The sequence below is a fragment of the Betta splendens genome, chromosome 24, assembly GCF_900634795.4.
Source record: "Betta splendens chromosome 24, fBetSpl5.4, whole genome shotgun sequence".
In the NCBI taxonomy this organism is placed as follows: Eukaryota; Metazoa; Chordata; class Actinopteri; order Anabantiformes; family Osphronemidae; genus Betta; species Betta splendens.
Window position 1 is genome coordinate 4,588,787 of NC_040901.2, and position 20,810 is coordinate 4,609,596.

At 44.3% G+C, this 20,810-nt stretch overlaps 1 protein-coding gene and 1 long non-coding RNA gene across 2 annotated transcripts in view; one reads left to right on the forward strand and one right to left on the reverse strand.

Annotated features, from left to right (window-relative positions):
* The first annotated feature begins 7,464 nt into the window (after window positions 1-7,464).
* LOC121201995 (uncharacterized) lies at window positions 7,465-12,095 on the forward strand. Its single transcript, XR_005897277.2, has 3 exons — window positions 7,465-8,649; window positions 11,623-11,693; window positions 11,868-12,095. It is a non-coding gene; the product is annotated as an uncharacterized LOC121201995 (long non-coding RNA).
* Window positions 11,814-20,810, reverse strand: part of LOC114849518 (NF-kappa-B inhibitor alpha-like) — a 58,398-nt gene continuing 49,401 nt past the window's right edge. The window contains exon 7 of the transcript XR_008693792.1: window positions 11,814-11,823. The gene's annotated coding sequence lies outside the window, so the exon portion shown is untranslated. The remainder of the gene's footprint in view (window positions 11,824-20,810) is intronic.

Consider the following 20,810-nt stretch of genomic DNA (forward strand, 5'->3'; position numbering starts at 1 on the left):
TCGCTCGCCTCCCGCCGTGGCTCATTACGGAAGCGCCGCCGCGAGCGCTGCGCCAGGATCAGCTCACCTGAGCCTTGCAACTTCAAAACTCACACATTGCCTCTATTAGTGCTGATCCATGGTCGGACCCCTGAGTGTGTCTCGCTGCTGAAGGGCTGATTGTGTTTTTTTCTGTTTTGCAGTATTAACACACAGGCCTCCTGCTGTGAGGATGTGACTAACACATGCAGATGGATCGTTCCACACACTGTAAACATGAGCTAATGTTAACATAAGGTTAATGTGATTACATGCTGAACCAACAATCAACAATTATTAGACAAAGAGGACCAAAATCAATGCAGAGCATCCAGTAGATCATTAAAGAAACTGTTCAATTCAATCAATCAATCTTCTGGACACATTTATACTTAATTTGGAATTCTTAGTTTCCTCTGAATCCCTCTGAAATCAGCTGCACATTGATCAAGTTGAGGCCTTGTAATGTGCGGGGAGCTGCATGTTCCACCAAGCATCAGTGACTGACCTCATGTGAGAATCGGTAATTGGACGCCGGTCTCTGAGGCGGCTCCACTCAAGTGTTCGATAGCTAAGGGGAACAACAAAAGAAGGAGCTGTTGGGATGAAGCAGCACAGCCCGAAGGCATCGTCGGAGAGGAGGATGGGGACTAAACACATCTGGACCGCAGACGCCGTCTCACTGGTCGATCGGTGCGGCTGAGGAGCACTTTCTGCCTCGGCCACACCTCCAGAGTGCAGCGCAAATCACTTCGGGTGCTGCTTTGTGCCAGCAGCGATGACAGTTTGACACTCGTGCTGTCTGTCCAAAGAGCCGCCCACCGGACCGGCAGAGGCTGAGGAGCTGCACTCGCCGTGAGAGCAACCCCACATTGATTTTCACATGGGTTTCTGACGAACCCGACTCTTTGTGATGGGCTGTGATCTCCTGATAAGGCACGTGTCCAAGTTAGCATGTGCAATTTAATGCAAACCTATTATATTCATAATCAAGTAAGGGAGTCTAAATGATGTGCATTTTGAGTGAAATAGAGCCATTAATGACTTATTGACTTTTTCTCATAACTTAACACACTGCAGGGTCAGATTGAAGTAAACCTAAGGAGTCTGTGCCTTGCCAATGGGCAGATTAACAGAAACAGGAGACGGGATCAAGCCAATGACCCTGGAGTTTCTGTACATTCTTACCCAGGGGGAAACCTGCTGTAATTGCTTACAAATCAATTAACATAATATATAATAACATAAAATGTTTTGTAACAGAGTCACATCCTTTGTAGCAGTTAGGTTCAATTCATCATATTAATAGGATTAGTATAAGTGTTGCAGTGTTTCCTTTCGTTTCAAGTTATAACAGGTAATTAGTAACTAATATTGGGAAGGATTTTCTGACAATTTTTATTAAAACGATGTTTAATTGTGTTTCGTTCTTCAACGCGAATACATTTATTTTATGTTAGGAGACTAAATATAATTTAAATGAAACTCTACAACTAATGACTCATAAGTGTAAGAATTCTATAATAATTGGGTGAATGGGTTAAAGTCGTCACATGGTCGGTAATTAACTTTTGATGAAATGTTAGAGTTAGAGAATTTGTCGTGGGTTCGAGCACAAACACAGACTGTGATACGGAACAGTCGCATTGTGAAGACTGAAAATTCATTACTGCGCCGTAATGACTGTGATTAATTTTCAACCTTGCTGAATTTAGCCCTTTAAAAACAGTTTCAACCAGCTATAAATCTGTGATTCAATAAGCTACTGAAACGCATTCGTGCTGCCGGTGAATTCCAATTAGTTACAATTACACCCTTCAGTGCAGTACGGCGCCGGCTGTACTCGGCTAAATGTTTTGCTGAGTTCGCCATGCCGGTCTCCCGGGGAGCCCGCGGTTCCTGCTCAAGTAAACTTGTGTGCCCTCACAAGCATATTCCCATTTTCTGCTTCATTGAACTGGTGGTCCCCAATAATCCCAACACCATCATTTAGTCAGGCAGGCCGTGGAGTGTTTTCTCTTTTTTTGCCTCCATCCCACACAGTAGGCTTGGATTCCCTGAGCTTAGCAGAGTAGAATTAATGTGTATAGTTTGTTGGCCTCCTTTTCTATAAACCTTGAAAGTAGAAAAAAATGAGTATCGCCCCAAGAAAAGGTGTTTTAAATTCACACGCTCGTTTTTTTTTTCATTTCTTGGGAGCCAAAATCCGTCTCGTGTTCTGATTTCGTCTGATTCTCCTGCCTGCACCTTAGAGAAGGAGCTCAGTTTTTTTGGGATACTGTTCCTGCTACTCAAAAAAAAGAAAAAAAGAAAAAGAAACGGGGGCTTTCAAACACAGGAGCCTGAGCGAAGTGCTTTTCCATCATCTCTCCCATGCTCTGTCATGCGGACAGCAGGTTGGAACAGAATGGCCGCTGCGCTTTTATGCTGAGAGAAAAGAGAGTGCGAGAGAGGAGGAGGAGGAGGAGGAGGAGAAAAAAAAAGGAGCGAGGCCTGGTGATGGAGAATACGAGGGAGAAAGGGAGGGATGGGGAGGCAAGTAAAGCCGTGCTGCGATGCTGGCACTCGGTCAGGTGCTTCTAGCCCGCTCTCATCTGAAGTAGAGAGCTGAAAAGCGTGGACAGAACTTATCCACAGTAACCAAAAACTGGAAGGAGAAACAAAAAAGACAAGTAAAACGCTGAGGCAGATCCCGGAGCATCAAGAGACACAGAAGTTTAAGAACAACCGGCTTCCTTGTCCCTTGTCCTTTAAGACAAACGCACCCCCTCCGAGATAAGGATTTGATTATCCGAGACAAGCTCCTCTTAAGCTTCCCCAATTCCACAGGCGTGAAAAGCGAAAAGAACGGCGCAGATGAAACAATATGTTGTGGATGTGAATCAGACGGGGAGCGCTACGCGCCGGAGGAGGCGGAAGGGCTTTGTTTACCGGGGTCCATGAAGAACAAAGAGCGCCGGGGCTTACGTTGATGGACGCAAATCCTGAGTCCTGGTAACTAGCCGCCTCGCCTCGCATTCTGCGCACGCCTGCCGAGAACTTTGATCTCTCACATCCAGTCACCTGGCACTTTTCCACCAGCCTAGATAAGTCTAGACAGATAATGCACCCCCCCCCCCCTTTTTGAATTTCAGCTGCTTACAATGTCAAACGGATTCTTTTGTCTCACGCGCTCTCTGGTGGCGTGTCTCCTGCATGAAATACACCGTAATCCCGTTCCTTTTTTGTTCCCAGGCCTCTCGCAACAATACGTGCGTTAGATACGAGTCTTTTTTTTTTTCCTGCTACTTGTGGCTGATGCTTGGAGACTGAACTTAACACATCGTCGGGGAAGTTCATGCTGGGACCGAATCCCTCGCAACAGTTTAAAGGTTTGACTGGCGAACAATGAACCTTTTCAGCGTATGTGCTTTACGATAGCATAGAAATTCATGCAAGTATGCGCGCGATGTGTTCAAAGCAGCGCGTTGGCAGGATGGTATCGATTTAGTTATGACCCCGGAGTCATTGTTTGTATTGTTGTATTTTTATCTTTGCTGCCTTTGGATTCAGAGTATGCCTGCGTTGCCAGATGGGAAATGAATAAATATCGTACCGTCACTTTAAAACGATTATATTTTGTATTGTAGGTACTTTAAAAACAAAGCTCTTCTATATGTGGAGTTGCAGGATTGTGAAGATACAGAAGCAGCAGCCACTAGTGTTTATAGGTGAGTGAGGGGTTCGGTAGAAGGTGATGTCTTTTTCTGCCCTGTGATTGGTCCGTTTGATTTAATGACCGCCATCTGATTGGACAACTGGGGACCACAACCTTTTTACCAGCAGCCTCTCTGCTATTTAAAATGACGAGACCGTGTTTGAAGAAAACACATTACTGCTGTTTGATTTATTGATCTGATTGAGCTCATGGAGACACAACAGAGCAGGTTAAACTAAGTAATGAAGAGAGTAAAAGTGCTACAGAGTTAATGGCAGCAATAATTACTTTTTCAAGGGTAAAGTACCAGAAGTAATTTAAGATGCTGGTAACACTTGAAGATTATATACGTGTTGCAGTCTGTAATCACTGAGGGCATGACCTGGCCACAACTGAGGGTGTGCATCAAAATGTTTCAAAGATCACATAATCCTGAGTATTTTTTCTCTGTACTAAAAGGAAAATTGAGCACAGGGGTGTATTTAAATACTTATTTAAATGTATATACTTTATATAATCAAGACATTCGACCACTCTCAATGAATTCTTAGCTATTTACTTGTGTGTGTTTTTATGTTGTGTCCTCCCAAAGTTGTATAGACACAGTACATAATAACTAGTGGCACAAGACTCATAGAGCACCTGTCACTTGTAGTTGATTTTATTTTTATATAACCATAAACAGTTTTTTTAAAACAGGGAAATAAATGCTGTGACTTGAACTCGCTGCTCCTTCCTTCAGAACATTATCTCTCTGCGCGTCTCTCTTCCTCTCCAACGGCTCTTAGTGCAACATCTAAATGTAAAATGTCAAAAGTAATTGAGAAACGGAGGTTTGAGCTGGAGAGCTGGAATTACGCGGGGCTAAATTGCCGTCAGGCCGGCGTATTAGTTCATACCTGTCATTCTCTTGGCCTTTCAGAGAGGGATCTTCAAGGTCACGTACGTCCTCCGAGTTTAAAGGGCCTCATTCTCTCCATCATTCCGTGGCTCAGACAAAACTATTACTGAACCCTCTGATCTGAGTCTCGCCGCGTGAGCTGGCCTGAAATATTGCGGGTTGATCTCTGTCCTTTATGGTGAACATTAAGCCTCGCTGATCGCGCGGTGCGCTTCATCGCTGGGTTTGTTTTAGAAGAGGAGCCACCGTTGCTCAAACAGGAGCCGAGGTGACGAATGGGCTCTCCGCTCACACTCCTCTCTCCTCCGCCGCCTGCTGTCAAGGTGCCCTTGTGAAGCGCTCCTTACTCTCACAGTAAGTGTTTCGATGGAGTCGCCAGTGAAGGGCTGAGGATGCTCTGTGAAAATCACTGAGTGCAAAGGATTAAAAATAACTTCCTTTTTTAAATGATTCTATTTTTGTCACTTAAGCAGCAACGGCAGCAGCAGCAATGCATCCGTGACCCGACCCCATGTTTAGGAAATCTTTATTAAATCATCAGAAAATGAACCAGTCTTGTCATGATCAAACACCCAATAAAAGACCAATGAAATGAATCCAAAAAGGGAAAGATGTATGAGTGGAGATAAAATGAAAGGAAGAACCAATTCCGCACCTTTTTAATCACTGCTTCTGTTGCGGCATCAGACGTCTTTTAGGTTTATAAGATCCAAGGATTTTTTTTTTTAATCTCCCTTTGACTGTCGCCAAAGCCAACTAAAGGGAATGAGAAATTCACCCAATTAATTTAACCGAAGCCGGCAATAAAAACGTTGAAAAGGAAGTGTCCAAGTAGATGGCCTTGCAATTCAATTAATTAAGTAGAGTGCGTCCTCCCGCTGCACATGAAACACAGCGCGGTGATAAGATGATATCACGGCCGCTAATAGTCGGCGAAGCTGGGGCTTTTTTGTCGGGACTGCAGACGCACATGCAGGGTTTTACATCACAGCAAATTCACTCTAATTTGTTAGTTTAGATTTTTATACGCTGACTGAAAAGGGCAGTTGATGAATCCGCAGGACGTCGTCTGGGCATCAATGTGTGCTGTTCAATGTACTTGTCTAAATGCTCCTTTGGTTCAAATCTGTTTCCAAAGCGTCACATCGCACCTGAAGCCACGATGGAAACATCAAGAGAGCAAATCCGACAAAAGCTTTCATGTGATTTAGCGGCTTCTAATTATTGTGTTTTTAAGTCATCATGTTTTGTGGCAGGTTCTAGTCAGCAAACAGAAACAGGAACACCTGTCACAGAGCAAGCGATTCCAACACTAAAGTGTGTTTTGGCATTTATTGAAATTCTTGTATCACAGACTGTTAGGGATGAACAAACCTGAGGTGGAGAGTCTGTGTATTAATGCAACAAACTGCAACTGAAGTCGAGTTGAAGCGAATATGAAACCGATGGAAATGTCAGATGTGTTAGAGCAAAGAAAGAGAAACAAGAGAAACTAAAACAACTGTACATTTATTACATTTGTTCACTGAAAGATTTACAATTTCTTCTGCTTATTTCCAACCACATAATTAGCACTTCCTGATTTTTAATGTCAGTGAAGACGTTTACATGCATATTTCCTCTTTCTCTGTTTTTTATCTCCTCCAACTTTATAACTCGTTGTTTGTCTGTTTGGTCCAATGTGAGCTGAGCTTTCTATTTAACCATCTATATCTAAGATATAGATGGATAAAGGTCACTGTAGCCTCACGACTCCATATTTCACATATTAAATTACTTGTTGTCAGATTTGAACCCATGTTGACAGGTTGGTGTTCAATGTTGATTTAAATCTCGTGCTAGAAAGAGAAACAACGGCGCAGCATTTTGTCGAATGTAGAAAAAGTCCAAGAACCCAAAGTTCTTGGACTTGGTATCAAAGGGAACACCTTGTCTGTCTGGGAGCTGCAGCGTGTACCCGACACATTATCTTCACAGCCCACGCGTTTCAAAGCAAATCGGCAGATAAAGCGGCAAAGTCGCGTTTCCACTCGCACTCGCAATCAATCGCTTTTCACTGTCATGTTCGGCCAATTCGGGCGGGCATCAAAGCCCGGCGCGCGAAGATTTACCACGATTCACCTTGTTAAAGAGCATCGTTGTTTACGTTGTCGCCTGCTTCAACTTTCCTGATTCGTTCGCTGTGCTCATTCTATCAAACACGCTCACAACCTGCCATGAGAAGTTTCCCCCCGTCAAACTCTGACGGCTTCAAACTTTGTATGGTCCACGTCTCAGTAGCTTAGCTTATTACTGAGACACAGCATAAAAAAACACACAGGTTCAGAAACTCTCCTTCACCTTCATTCGATACCACAAACTCTGTTGTCAGACAAAGTTTGTACATCAGGATCCATTTCCCAAGAAAAAACAATAATAACAAAACTTTTCTCAAACTTTCAAACTTCCCAGTGTCTGTAACTGTTCATGACTACACTTCATTGGTGTTACAACGTTCATCGTCCTGTAGATATATACTCATGTCACTGTAAGAGAAAAACTACAAGAGGTACCATGTGTACAGCAGATACTGTTTGGTACTAAAAATTTAAAAAGATGCATTGTGCATAACACTGTTTTGCACAATTCAGTGTTGGGCAAAAAGCAATGCTTTTAATGTGCTGAGAGGTTTGATCTTTTCCCAGTGTTAGGCAAACACATGACATCTTGGTTGGAAACCATAGAAGAGTAAGTCAAACAGGTATTTGGTTAAAGGTCTGAGGATGTTTGTTGTCGTAGATAAAAGAAAAGCACCGCAGACTTGTTTTGATGACCCATCTCTCCACCCTCCATCACCCACAGTATTTCTCCTTCTTCTCGCATGGGTCTGGCTTCTCCGTGGGAACTCCAGGTGGAGACATCGCCCACGGTCACAGAGGCCGCAGTCTAACCAGGCAGAGCCCAGACTTCCCTCTCCCCGGAGACTTCCTCCCGCTCGTCCGGGACCAGATCCCGAGGCTTTTCCAGCCAGCCGAGACTCACCGTCCCTGCAGCGTGTCCTGGCTTTTCCCCAGAGCCTCTTCCTGGTGGGACGCGTCTGAAACAGATGTCACCTCAGTGGGCTGCTCTCACTGTGGAGACGCAGCGGCTCGACTCGGAGCTCCTCACCCTGTCTCAAACAGAAGCCCCCTGCCAGACTGGAGAAAGAGCTCATTTTGCCCACTTGCCCACGAGATTTCCTCCTTTTTCAGCCATGACCCAGATCTCATTACTGTATGAGAGTAAAAATGTATCAACCAGTAAATCTAATGATCAAATTATCATAAAAACATGTGTACATACATATGAATATATTCCTCCAGCAAGTAGTGCTTTATTGCTGTTGGATGCAGTGATGCAACATGAGTCCACATTTTTTAGATGGCGTTGTTTCATGCTCTTGAGGAATATTTTCACAGATTTTATTAATAGTTTATGGGAAGGCCTTTAGCTTTTTGCATGACATGCTGAAATGAAAAGAGACCATCAACAACCCTCATAATTCCTCTCCGACATTAATTGCATACTAAATGTAGCCCAGTCCTAGATCTGCAAATCACTGTCTGCATCTGAGCGGATGATGAAATAGCCATTCAATCTGAAAATGAGGCCTAGCTAATTATGCATGTGTTTGAGAAATTAAAAGTACCAAAGGATCGACGGCCGGCACGGCATCGATTCTGATTGAGTGTTTCTTTTTTTTTTTCTTTTCCTCTCAGGCAAAAAGCAGAAGTCACGCTGAAAGGAGTTTTTACAGACGCGGATGAAAGGATGGGGGGAAAAATAAAAAAAAAGAATGTGAGGTTGCATCGTAAACAACACTTACTCAAGGCGCCGCACATGGCTCATGTGAGAAACGCTGTGGGGAGGAAAAAAAAAGGCTCATCATCATCACAGATGGCCACTCAATCCAAGGCAAATGTCAAAAGGACTCGCAAGAGCACATCACTGAGACGCCACGGATTCACTGACGCTTGGATGTGCACTAGGAAGACGGCAACGGCTCTGTTTCAAGGTAATATAAAATTAAAACAACCCATTTGGACAGATTGATTCTACCTGCAATTAAGTATGGATCCAAAATAAGCATTTCGAGTCTATTTAAGATGAAACCAGGCTCCACATCTCACAGCAACATGAAGAACGGGAGCAAATAAAGAAAAGTAGTTTACAGATCACAACAAACCACATACTCCAGATTAAGTTTAGTAGAATATGCAGTAAGTAGCAACACTTACACCCCCCCTGTTTAATTAATGGTCACTTCTGCCTAAGTATTAATTTACTCTCCCTCTTTTGATCATTTCGTATTTAAATGACAAGACTGCACAGCTTTTGTAGCTAAAGGCACGAGAGTCGGCACAAAGCCACATTCTCACCCGGCCTATTCCCATCCAATACATATGCTAATGCTTCAAGTCACAGCCGGTCGAAGAACTTACGGCATAAAGCATTTTACTGTTAAATTTATTCAAACTAACAATTCAGGGATGTATCAGGATGGAATTGTTGGGCGGAAGAGAGCAAATGTCCAAGAAAGTCTCCCTGTTTGTGAAGCTTCAGTTCCTCAAGGCAGCCAGGGATCAAAGATTGCATTATTCCAAGGAAGAGGTGCAGTAGATTGGGACTGAAGAGTTATCATTTCCTCTTTATCATTTGAAATATATGGAACATAATGGAAGATTTTTATTGTCTCCATGCTGTAAGATCACAGCAACCTTTTGCAACAAGTATTTTGAAATCTTTTATCAATCTGTTCTAACAAGTGGTTACCAAAATGAAATAGAGTTGAATGACAAACTGAAACTTGCTTGTTTATAGTCTCTAGTGATGTTATAGTGTTGTTACAAAAGTCTAATTTTCATAAAATCAATCAAATCATCCGTCAACCCATGAGCCCAGTGTGTGTGTGTGTGTGTGTGTGTGTGTGTGTGTGTGTGTGTGTGTGTGTGTGTGTGTGTGTGTGTGTGTGTGTGTGTGTGTCTTTGAACATATGAACAATGAAAATTAGGCAGGCGCCCAGGACGACGGAAGTGATTCCTAATTGAAATTATTTACATATCAAAGACTTTCATTTTTGATCACTTAGAGCAATTGAACAAACACCTTTTGGCATAATTAATTTGAGATTTGCTGCCATAGATCAGTGGACAGGGAGGAAACAGGCCGTGGTTGATGGTGCAGTTGTGGGTTAAATTTTTCTTGTCTACATTCAGTTTTATCTGTGTCCCTTTGTGCTTAACAACAGCCAGCTTCTATCACACATGCTCCACAAGGTGTTTTTATTATGTTTGATGTTTAGATCTAAATATATATCTATGATCTGGCCACCAAAGCAGGATGAAACCAACATATGTCACTGGTAACAACTAGCAGACTGGCTTTTTGACGACGCAGGCATTTCAGAGAGGCAGAGCAACCTTGTTTGTGCAATTTAAATATCCACTGTGGAAGTAAAGAAGTATCAGTGTGACAGTTCCAGCCTCCAACCAGCTGAGCAGCTGGGTTCTCTGTCCGTGACTTTGGAACTGTTCCATTTGCTCAGCCTCAGCTTGTCCCATCTGTCCGATAATGGACTTCCTCCGTTTGCCGTAAAAAAAACTTTATTTAAATGATCTAGTACATTAAGTTAAACAGTGAACGTCTACAGTATGTACAGCTCAGTGTAAGTGTGTAAGTTTCACTTCAGTCTTGACCTTAGAAACAGCAGCTGACTAATCATTCTCGCTGCAAGGTGCACCTGTTCATCAGCAGATGGTGAACGTAATGAAGTTTAAAGGAGTCCTTCAGTTATAACGTATTCCACCTCTGCTGGACTGGAAAGGCAGTAAATAAATAGTAAATTTGGTGAAGGTCAAAATATCCTAAAGTGATAATTTATTTTAAAAAGAAATCCTAAATTTCCCACGGTGCAATTGTGCAAGAACCATCACAACACCTTGCATATGTGGTTAACAGACAGTTTGAACTTTCCAGTGTGAAGCCTAGACTGCATAGATGTTTGAGATCTAAGATGTGTTTAAGCTCTCCCTTTTTTTATAACTGTATTTTTCCAATACAATCATGTGTTATCTCATTCAATTTCTTCCCTAGATAACTTGTTGTCAGAATATGGTTTATGAAAGACAATTGATCTTCAGAGAAATCCTCAGATTTTAAAGCAAAGGCATTGTACAAGAGTCAGAGTTAAAAACCAACTAAGAGGCCGACAAACCAACTACTTCCTGACTGGAAATCTATAAAATCCAGTAGGTCAGTTTAACGTAGAGACATGGGCCACTCTGACAGGACTAGAGAATCCAAGTGCACAACACACAAGACTTATAAAAATTAATCATATAATTAAAGGCAAGAAATACAAAATAGGTGAAAACAATGAAGCACATACAGGTTAATGTATGAAAGTATTAATTTATAAAGATCTCTGCAAGGCAGGATACTTAGGTATAATGTAAAACAAAGAATGTGCATAACGACCCCAACTCTGTGATAAAGTTCAGTAAACCGATAAAGTGTAAACTAAAAAAAACGGGGATGAAACAGGAATAAAAATTGACATGGTGCACGCCAGACAGCGCCATCTAAGGCCGGAGGGAGAACTGTTACAGTCAGTGCACTGATATGGATGAGAACTATTCTCATTGGCTTGTTTCTCGCTAAAAATTCCACCAATCAATACCAATGCACAAACTGAAGCCCTGACTCCAAACCCTGTGTTTGTTTTGTGATGAACCAAGACCATCACGCTGACAGGTCGTGTTTGACTGAATATGGATAAACTCAATTTCAGTTTAAGTTCACATGGTTGCCATGGAGACTTGGTGGCTATTCCCACCTTGGCTCTGTCACAGTGGCGTGGCGGGGTTACGAGAGGAAGAGGGTTATCGCTCTCCTTTTCAACTTTATCTCCGCATGCATATTGTGCCTTCAATCCAATCCCCTGCCTTTTCAAGTCTGTGGCCTCACTTTTCTTTCTCTTTTATGACAGCTAGAGAGAGATATTACCCTGTGTTCTCCACCTGGGGGGATTCTCAGGAGCAGCCCTCTCATTTTCAAGAGGTTATTCTGCTTATTTCATACTTGGCCAAAATAAATACCAAAATCAGAGAGAAACATAAACATAATTAAAGTTGTCTTGTGGGCAGTAAAGCCTTTCGTGGACATTAATGCTGCTTGAATTCTTGATTCGGCCACAAATTGATCATTTAATGCAGAAAATGTCTGCTATTAAAGGGCACCTGAGGGGGAGAGCTGAACGTCCACGCCGCATTCACATCCAACTAGAGGCAACAACTTGGAAACCATGACGGCTTTCAAAGGAAGTAGAGGAGGTGGGAGAGTGAAAGCGGAAGGAAGACAGCATTGCTGTAAATAATTAATTCGGCAGAGTTTGGGTCCTGTGAGGCCAGAAGAAAATATATTGATGTTTAAAAAATGCTAATTAAAGAAAGGAACACACTTTGTCTTGGAAGGCATCCGTCTACCCAGGCAGTTTGAAATCTCTCTGCTGCCTGGGCTAATGGTGCTAGTAATGCCTTTGGGGGAACATGGCATGAAACACAGAGGCGGGCGCTAATGAGTCTAGCGGACCTCTCCGGCACACAGGATGAATGAGAGCAATGGAGAGAGAAGACGCTGAAAGGGAAGAAGGAGCCGCACTTGGTGGAAGACGTATTCCTTTTAAATTCCACGGCAAATGAGGGGGATCGGTCGGTGAGTAAGACTGGAGTCGCGCACACACCCCACGGACTCTCCGCTGGCAGCCAATATTGAGTCGCACCGCGAGTGGGATCAACATAGAACACGGAGCGAGCTGCACATTCACACTCGCGGTCCTCGCGCCACACAAGACGAGCAGAGCAAACCATGTGAGGAAAACACAATTACACAGAAACAATCTCAATCGTGCACACACTTTGGTTTCTGCCAGTGTTTTGCAGTCAAATTATACACAGTTAAACACCGTGGTGTGTGCATTCCACCACGCATACTTACACAGGAAAGTCTGAAGCAACAGTGTGGAAAAAGCCAACAGTGTCATGGAAACACACATGACTTTACTACTACACAAACATTATTTACTGTTTTGTGTTGTCCATTATATTCAGCGTAGCCAAAATATTGCACTATTTCACTAAGGATTCAGCATATTAAAAGTAGTTCATCCTACATGGAACATGATGAGTGATCTTCCTTAGATTTATCCTCTGGGGATACATGCTTCTCTGTTACATAGTCTATGACCAGCTATCCAAGGATTAGAGGTCTGAGGTTATTAGATTCTGATGAAATACCAAAAGCAGAAATGCCAGCATGGTGGCAGGGAAAATGTCAGGTGATTGGTAATGTTAGTAGTAATCATCCTCTGGGGACAACGAATGCCAAGGCAGAATCGCCCAGCAGGTCATGCAATAGGTTTCAACGTTTCCCTGAAAACAGAAGTGCAGTGGAGGAAAAGGTCAGAGATCATCAGAGTTAAGTTAATAGGATTCTTCCTGTTGTAAAATGTGACTTTAATGGATTCATTAGTCGTTGAGATACTTCAGTTCAGTTACACAAACGCAGACACACACACGTTCCCTTTTCTCATAAGTGCTGGGTCTGTGATTTGTGCATTAATAAAACATCCCTGCACAAAGCGCTTCCCATGACGGTGGAGGAATAGCTAATAAATGACAGTCATTAAGTATTCATTTTTCCAGGCTTTTATGATATCTTGACATTAGCCTCCAGCAAATAAGGCGCAAGGAACAAACAAAAGCAAATGAATCATGTGTGTATTTGCAGGTTGCATATGTGTCGGAACCAGCCCAGGATCTAACAGATCTATTCCTGTAGGTAGTGTTCACTCTGGGACTTTAATTCAATCACTGTTATTTTAACTCTTTTTGAACGATTTGACTACAGACTACAGTTAGATTTGAGCGTAATGGGACTTTCATTACCAATTCTCTTATTTAGCGGTTGATAAAGAGACATCCTACCCAGCTGACTATAACACTTGTGGTCCTGTGTCTCATAAAATATTCTATTTCTAGCCCATAAGCGATAACAATCTGAGGACGGAGGCGCGATAGCGTCTTTGTAGTGGAAAATCATCACAAAGACAAGATCCCATCGTTGCCGCTCTCCTTCTCCCGCTCTCATCCAGGGCCAGATAGGCCTGATATATTACACATGCAAGGGCTCACCAAGTTCCCTTTGAAACGATGTGATGCACATATATGATAAAGTTAAAAGCAAGCATATCGCGGCGGATATCTCATAACTAGCCGTTAACTCACATTACTGGTGACAAAGATTAGAGGGCTTTTTTATTGATCTGGGTGCTTCTGTAATATCTGATAAGACCCGCGATTCAAAGTGTCCCATTAAACAACTTAACCTTGGTGTGTAATGTGAAAAGCCACATGGACCGTTCAATACGCAGCCACTCGCCCACACTCCATTTAACTCAGGGCTACTGCCATTAGTGCAGTAGGATTCCTCCATTATTTCATTAATTACGCGTCCATAAATTGTAATGAAGTAAAAATACATTAGAGGAAAGTTTACTCTTTTTGAACAGTGTTGGTTACAGCAATAGCCCCTGATATTTACAATATTAATATAAGCATTATGTGATATACATTATGAACATTTCACAGTTAGCAGGTAATCTTAAATAGGGGGGTAGCAGGGATGGGCCCGCTCCTCATCCAAACCACAGCTGGGCTGTTATGAAGCAGTTTAGATGATAACTGAGTGTGAGTGAGGTAACTAAAGAAAACACAAAAACAAGAGACAACAAAAATGCCAGGTGGGACAGTTGATCATGTCACACTTTCTAATTCACACCTGATGCTGAAACGAATCCAAATAACTCAAGCATTACCTATCTCTCAGAAACAGGCTGTATTGAAACAGAAGTAGACACAATATAAATAATTGAGCAAATAAAGCACTTCTTTGTCTCGCTCCTAAAACCTTGTTTCGTCTGTGGATTCAATTAGAATTAATTAAAAACTTAAAAGCATCCACCTGAAGATGGTTTTAAAGAGCAGCCGCAAGGGAGAAACCTTGAGATAATGAGCAGGCAGTGGACCCCCAATATATATATATATATATATATATATATATATATATATATATATATATATATATAGTAAATACATATACAGTATATGTGTAAAGCTATGAATAATGCTTATTTTGCCACACTCTGCATTATAAAAGAAGCCAATCGACATAATAAGGATATTTGTCACCTGAAGGTCCTGACTGAAAACCTCTCTGCTGCTTTTGCTCGCAGCCCCCGGAGCTCGCAGCCCGGTCGCACACATCATAGTTACAGCTCGCCTCCAGCCGTTAACGTTCCCCGGCGCTCGCCTAACAGTCCACGCCCAAGGTCATTAGCATTCGCTGCGACGCGGCCTCACCTTGCCACTGGTCCCAGTTCATCAGTTAAACAGCGAGCTCCTAACCCCGGCTTTGTTTGGTGGGAGTGTCCCTGTCTGATAAGGGCCCCGCGATACGGCTGACATCATTAATCATCTGCGCCGTGGGAGGACGCGGCGGGCAGGTCGGGAGCAGCGAGCGGCGCCGTCTCTCCCCGCAGAGCTCCTTTAACGGTGCCGTGCTCCTAATTAATAGAGCCGGCACTCTCTCCTCGGAGATATACATCACCATGCTTGCAGAGGGAGAGGTAAATAATGGTTTAGGGTGACGTGTCTGAAGCCAGGGAGGCTGGATTATACTGTATGTAAGAGATAAAGGCGGACGATGGCCGGGACGCTGGGGGAGGATGGACGCAAAGCTGATATTCCCCAAGTACGGCTGAGAGGTGCGACCGCAAACGTCAGCGCCGGCAACAACTCCACCTTGTCGGTGACCATATTGAGTCGGTAAAAGCTGCTGGAAAGCGGGACGGAGATGAAACGCGCTGCCGGGGCTGTCACACTCCCCGCATCCTGCTGGAACCCACTTTTAATTGCTTGTTACAGATGACAGATATGAAATTGGGGCATGATGTATCTATGCACAGCTTTGTCACTCACTTAAAACTGTTGAGTAATGGCGCGCGCGTGTTAATTATTAAGCCCTGGAAGGAAGAAAAGAGCGCCGAGTTACAGATGTGGTTTCATTCTGCTCTCTGCTGCAGTCAAATGGAAATGATCCTCCTCATTAATTACTGCTGAAAAACCCAGCATTTTCATTCTGTCGTCCTCAGTGAAGTAGCGCGCGGATCTTCTTCCAACCCAAATACTGTTTGTGGCAGCAGTGGAGTTTGAAGTTAAAAACTCATTCATTTTCCCCCTCGGGCATTTGCAATTGTACACTCACAATGCTGAGAATCCAGCGTCAATTTAGCAAAATCATTGCTGTTATTCTGAGATGAAAGTGGCCGACCGGCCGGTATCACAGTGGAAGCGGCACGACTGGACGCCGGCTTGGCTTCTGTAATTGTAGTTGCCTTTTGGTTTGAATCAAATTATGTGTCAACAAAGTAAAAGCATTGCTTGGTTTCACTCGACAGTGGAGGAGGCAACAATGAAGGATACGACCAACGCGATATGGAGCTACAGCACCAGGCCATGAAACGTGCTGTAGGTGGATTCACAGTGAGTCTTTCCTTCTTTAAATGTATCCAGCTTCTCTGTCATCAAACATCAAGACAGCTGATTCAAACGAAATGCACAACTTTTGAACCTTTTCCCTCTTGTATCTTTAGTTTTTTGATTTTATATTTTAAGGAGCAGCTTCTTTTTTCCTTTTATCTTGGTTAAGAAGTTTCAGTTAATGTAGCATCGCGTAAAAGCCAATACTTTTACATGTTGGGCCTTAATACACCAAAGGTTGCAGAAAATGCCTTTCTGTAATGTACTGACTCATGTCGAAAGAAAAGAATTTACACAAAATATATGCTCGTGCTTTTCTCGCCATTAAATTCTGTCCAGTAGACGTGAAATTAATTTAATATCATGGAGTTCAACTACAAACCAACTCCATCCTCTGCTTTTTCCAGCTTGAAGCCCGGTCGTCCTCCTCCCGCAGCTTGTTCCCTTTTAACAAACGTTTAAAACGTCGCCCGCCGCCCTAATCTGGCCGCGAGTGGAAGGATCACCTTGCCCGACCTTTCCTTTGAACTCCGGAGGGTTAGCGAAGGGCAGAGCCGGTGGTCCGATTAAAGGAGACGCTGATGGAGCGGCTCCTTGAGAACACGGGCCGCGGGGCGGCGACACCCGGGGCCCCTGCACCGGGTCGCTCCGTGGGGGGCCTCGAGTCGAGTGTGAGTAATTACATGTGAGTCGCTGCTGCCCTGCAAAATCCAAGAATCCCCTTCATAATGATCTCTGGAGGAAGTGGGACTCATGTACAGTACTTAGACACACACACGCTCAAACACTCATATTGTGCTAATTATGGACATAAGGGATCGATGGCCGTCTGCTGGTGTCATACTTTACCAAACAGGAAGAGCTTCTGTGACTTTAAAGGAAGTGATGATGTCATTAATCCTCTGTAATCTTGACCAACACGCTCGGCTGTCTGACAGGATGTGACTTAAGCCTGTTCTCAAATTGGGGCGATCAGATTCTTTTTTCCAAGCGAGCGAAGTCTCTAACATTTAAACAACCGGGTGGAGAAATATGTTTGAATCCACAATGAAATTCCTGGCGGGTTTTATAATTGATACTCCATGATGACCTTTAACGAGACGCTTTGGAGGAGATGAGCGCAAATCAGCACTTTTACTCGGATTACAAGCGGCGCTGCGAAAAAAAAAAAAAAAAGCGGTTCCTTCTCCAATCGAGTGGAAAGCAGTATTGACCCATGTGCATTGTCTCGTTAATTTTGCCAGAGGTGTGGATTCCGTGTGATCAATATCTAGCGACTGCATCTTTATTCTTCTGTGTAACCTATTACTGTTGGCGAAACGTGAGAGCCCGCACCGCAGTCAGAGCCTGGGACGGGGCGAGGCCAGTCGATGGCATGGATGATATGTGCAGTGGGAAACAATGTCCAGTTAAAGGTATTAGCTGTATTTATGGGTCTCCATCAGTGGTCACCACAGCCTTTGCCCAGTTCCTACTGTACCTGCTGCTATTATGAAGGGAATTATCTCCAAATGCTGTGATAATAGAGGATTTATACACATTGAGGAGAAAGCTGTGGTTCACGTCTTCATTTCACCCTCTACATGAATCCTTCATTCTTTTCCTGTCTGTTCTGCTCCGCCTCCCTTTAAGACACACTCGCTGTGCTGGAATTCCAAGTGAAACACACTCCAACACCTACAGTACTAATCGCACATAATAGTGTAAACGATTCGTTGGACGGCGGAGCCTCGCGCAGAATCAAAGGGGTTTGTCTGCCGGAGACGTTGAACAGACACTAAAGCAGCGCCGTGTGAGGAAAAGCGGGCGTTTTTACGCCGACTAAACGTTCCCATGTAGCTTCTCTCCGGCTCGGCGCCGACGACACGCGGCCGTGTTGTCATATCAGCAGTTCGCTGGCTGTTAGCGCATCAGGCCGTCCTCTTCTGCCAGGGCCCCGCCGCGGTTTACAAGGAAATGGACCGACTATAAATCACCGCTAAATCACGCGGCACAACTAAGATTACGCCTCCAATAATGACATCGCTATAAATCTTCGGCGCCGCTGACTGGACGAGACAAAAAAAACGCAAGTTTATTCTGGGGTTTTGCAATAAAAATCTCCAATTCAGATTAGCCTGACATTGATGGATTGTATCAACGTTCCCTCAGAATGCGAACTGACTTTTTTTTTGGTTGACAGCCCGACACGTTGACGTCCGCTTATTGTGTGGGTGTCCTGCCACGTCGCTAGTTTAGGGGAACAAGAATCAAATCAAATAGATTGTCCAATTCCTGGGGTTTCATTAACTTTGAGGGAAACTTTGGAGGGCGAAGTCGGCCCCCGCTTCCCATTTCCACACGTCAGCGCCTAATGGTACAGTATGCATCTCCTGGCATGTGCGGAAACAGAGGAACAGCTTATAGATATTGAGGAATTACGCGTCTAACAGCCTCCCGGCTTTCTCTTCCAGGCTGCGGAGGCACTTACTGGCGAGCAGCGATGGCTGTTGGTCATTTGTATATGGATTTCACCGCCACGTTTGAGAAGTTGCGGCTCTCAGGTATTCACTGCAGCATGAAAAGCAATAAATAGCAGAGCTATCTCACTGTTAAAGTCCACTTACCTCCTGAGGGCCGAGTGCTCTATATGTAAATGAGAGTGCCTTGAAGTACACACACACACATTGTATATAGATGTTCTCTGCTTTACACACAAGCCTTCACGTGTGCAGCGACGCACACGCGTGAAGTGATTCTAACAGCGCTCGGCCTTAGATGAAAACAAAGCGCTCAATGAGGTTCTTCTCTCCAGCGGCTCGGACGCGAGGTGACTGCATCCTCCTCCGTCGCTCAAGTGAGATGCCTCTGTCTCGTTTCCCCGTCTCTCCCCCTCCACTTCACGCCGGCGTCGAAACAATTGAATTAGGCGGCGTTGGCCGAAGCCGTCAGAGCCCGGGGTTGGAGGCAGACAGAGGCCTCGTTGTGTTGTGGAGCTGGGTGCGCTTGTTCAAAGCGGGGCCTTTCAGCTCTCAATCACAATATTCAGAGCAGACATGAAAGTCAGAACTCCCTTTTTTTCCCCTTTTACCTCACCCTTGAAGAAGTCTGGAGGTAATGCCAGTTAATCACACACATCAGTCAAACTGGAGAGAGAGGCATCGGCGACCTTGATCGCCCACCCCTCATTCCAGTGGCGTCGTCATAACAGGGGGGGTCAGACTTGGTGCATGAGCGCCAACAAACTTCAAGTATGAAGTGGGCATTTAATTAACCACGACAACATAGTTAACGAGCCTAACGAGCACTTCTTCCCCGACTGAAGTCCGCCAGCCGTTCTCTGTAGATTCCCACAGTCGCTGGGAGCAACTCAAACATCTTCGCCGGTTAGCCACGAAAACGAGCGGGACGCCTCCCAAAGCTTTGTAAATACGCGCGGAGATGAAACGGCTCTGCCGGCGTCCTCCTCGTGAACCGTGGGGGGAGCGGCGCTTCAATGAAGAGCGTCTCGCGCGGGAACTTTTTTCGAGTGTTTCCTTCCGATCGCACCCGAGGGCCGGCGCCGGCCTCCAGAGGACGCTTTAACCGCAGAGGTTGCCACGGCGACACCGTTTAGCCACCACGCGAGTCCCACGGGGCTGCGCTGATCTTTATCATCTCATTTACAGACACGCTAACGCTTCGTCGTGAGATTCCACTTTGACATCTCAGAGCAAAGACCCTTTAAACATTCACCACAATGAACTAGAAATATTCTGCTTCACTGTTACAAATCACAAACGCGCTGACAGCACATCTCCCAGCCTTATATAATATGCATGTATGCATCATCTCTGACCCAAACAAATATATACGCTGCGTGTCTAGAGATCTATAATGCAGTTTATCTTGGTACTTTTCCGTATTAGAAAGCACCCTGAACATGTAAATACCCCATTTACTTATATTCCCATCCCGTTATTGTGCATTATTACATTCTACAATTTATGTTTACGTCGTCTTAAACGCCGAGCAAGGCTCCATCCTAGTATGCGTGATGACACCCATTCTGATTGTGATTCCGATCGTGAGCGCTTGCAGGTTTATAGGTAGACTCTCCTGTTATGGAGCAGCAACATGAGGCAAATGAATGGTTTAATAAAACAGGGGTCTTACATAGGAGGCCGCTGCTGGTTCCTTCTCTCCTCCCTATGTTTAACACGCTGCTAAAGACTGCTAAAGTTTTAAATCAGCCCCTGGTACTGACCTACGAGGAACAACAAATGATTATATGAGTCATTAGTCGTGTGGAAAGAGGATGCTGTAAAATATTCCATTCACAATCCCTAAGTCACCTTATTTGAAGCTTCCCACCTTCCAAAGACCCGCCTTCCGTCCACGTCCAAGGACCCATCGGCCAATCGCGAATTAAATTTCCCCGTTTCCGTTCCAAATGCTCCGAGACCATTACGCAGTGAAAACACAGAGGCATTTGTGGCCGAAATTGCTGTCGTAAAGGTGAGACACACTTTGCAGTGCTTCAAGGGCGGCCGCCCTGCGCTGGTCCTCGCACGCTGGGTCTCAACCTGGAAGGCGAAATGACACAACTGGCAAAATCCAG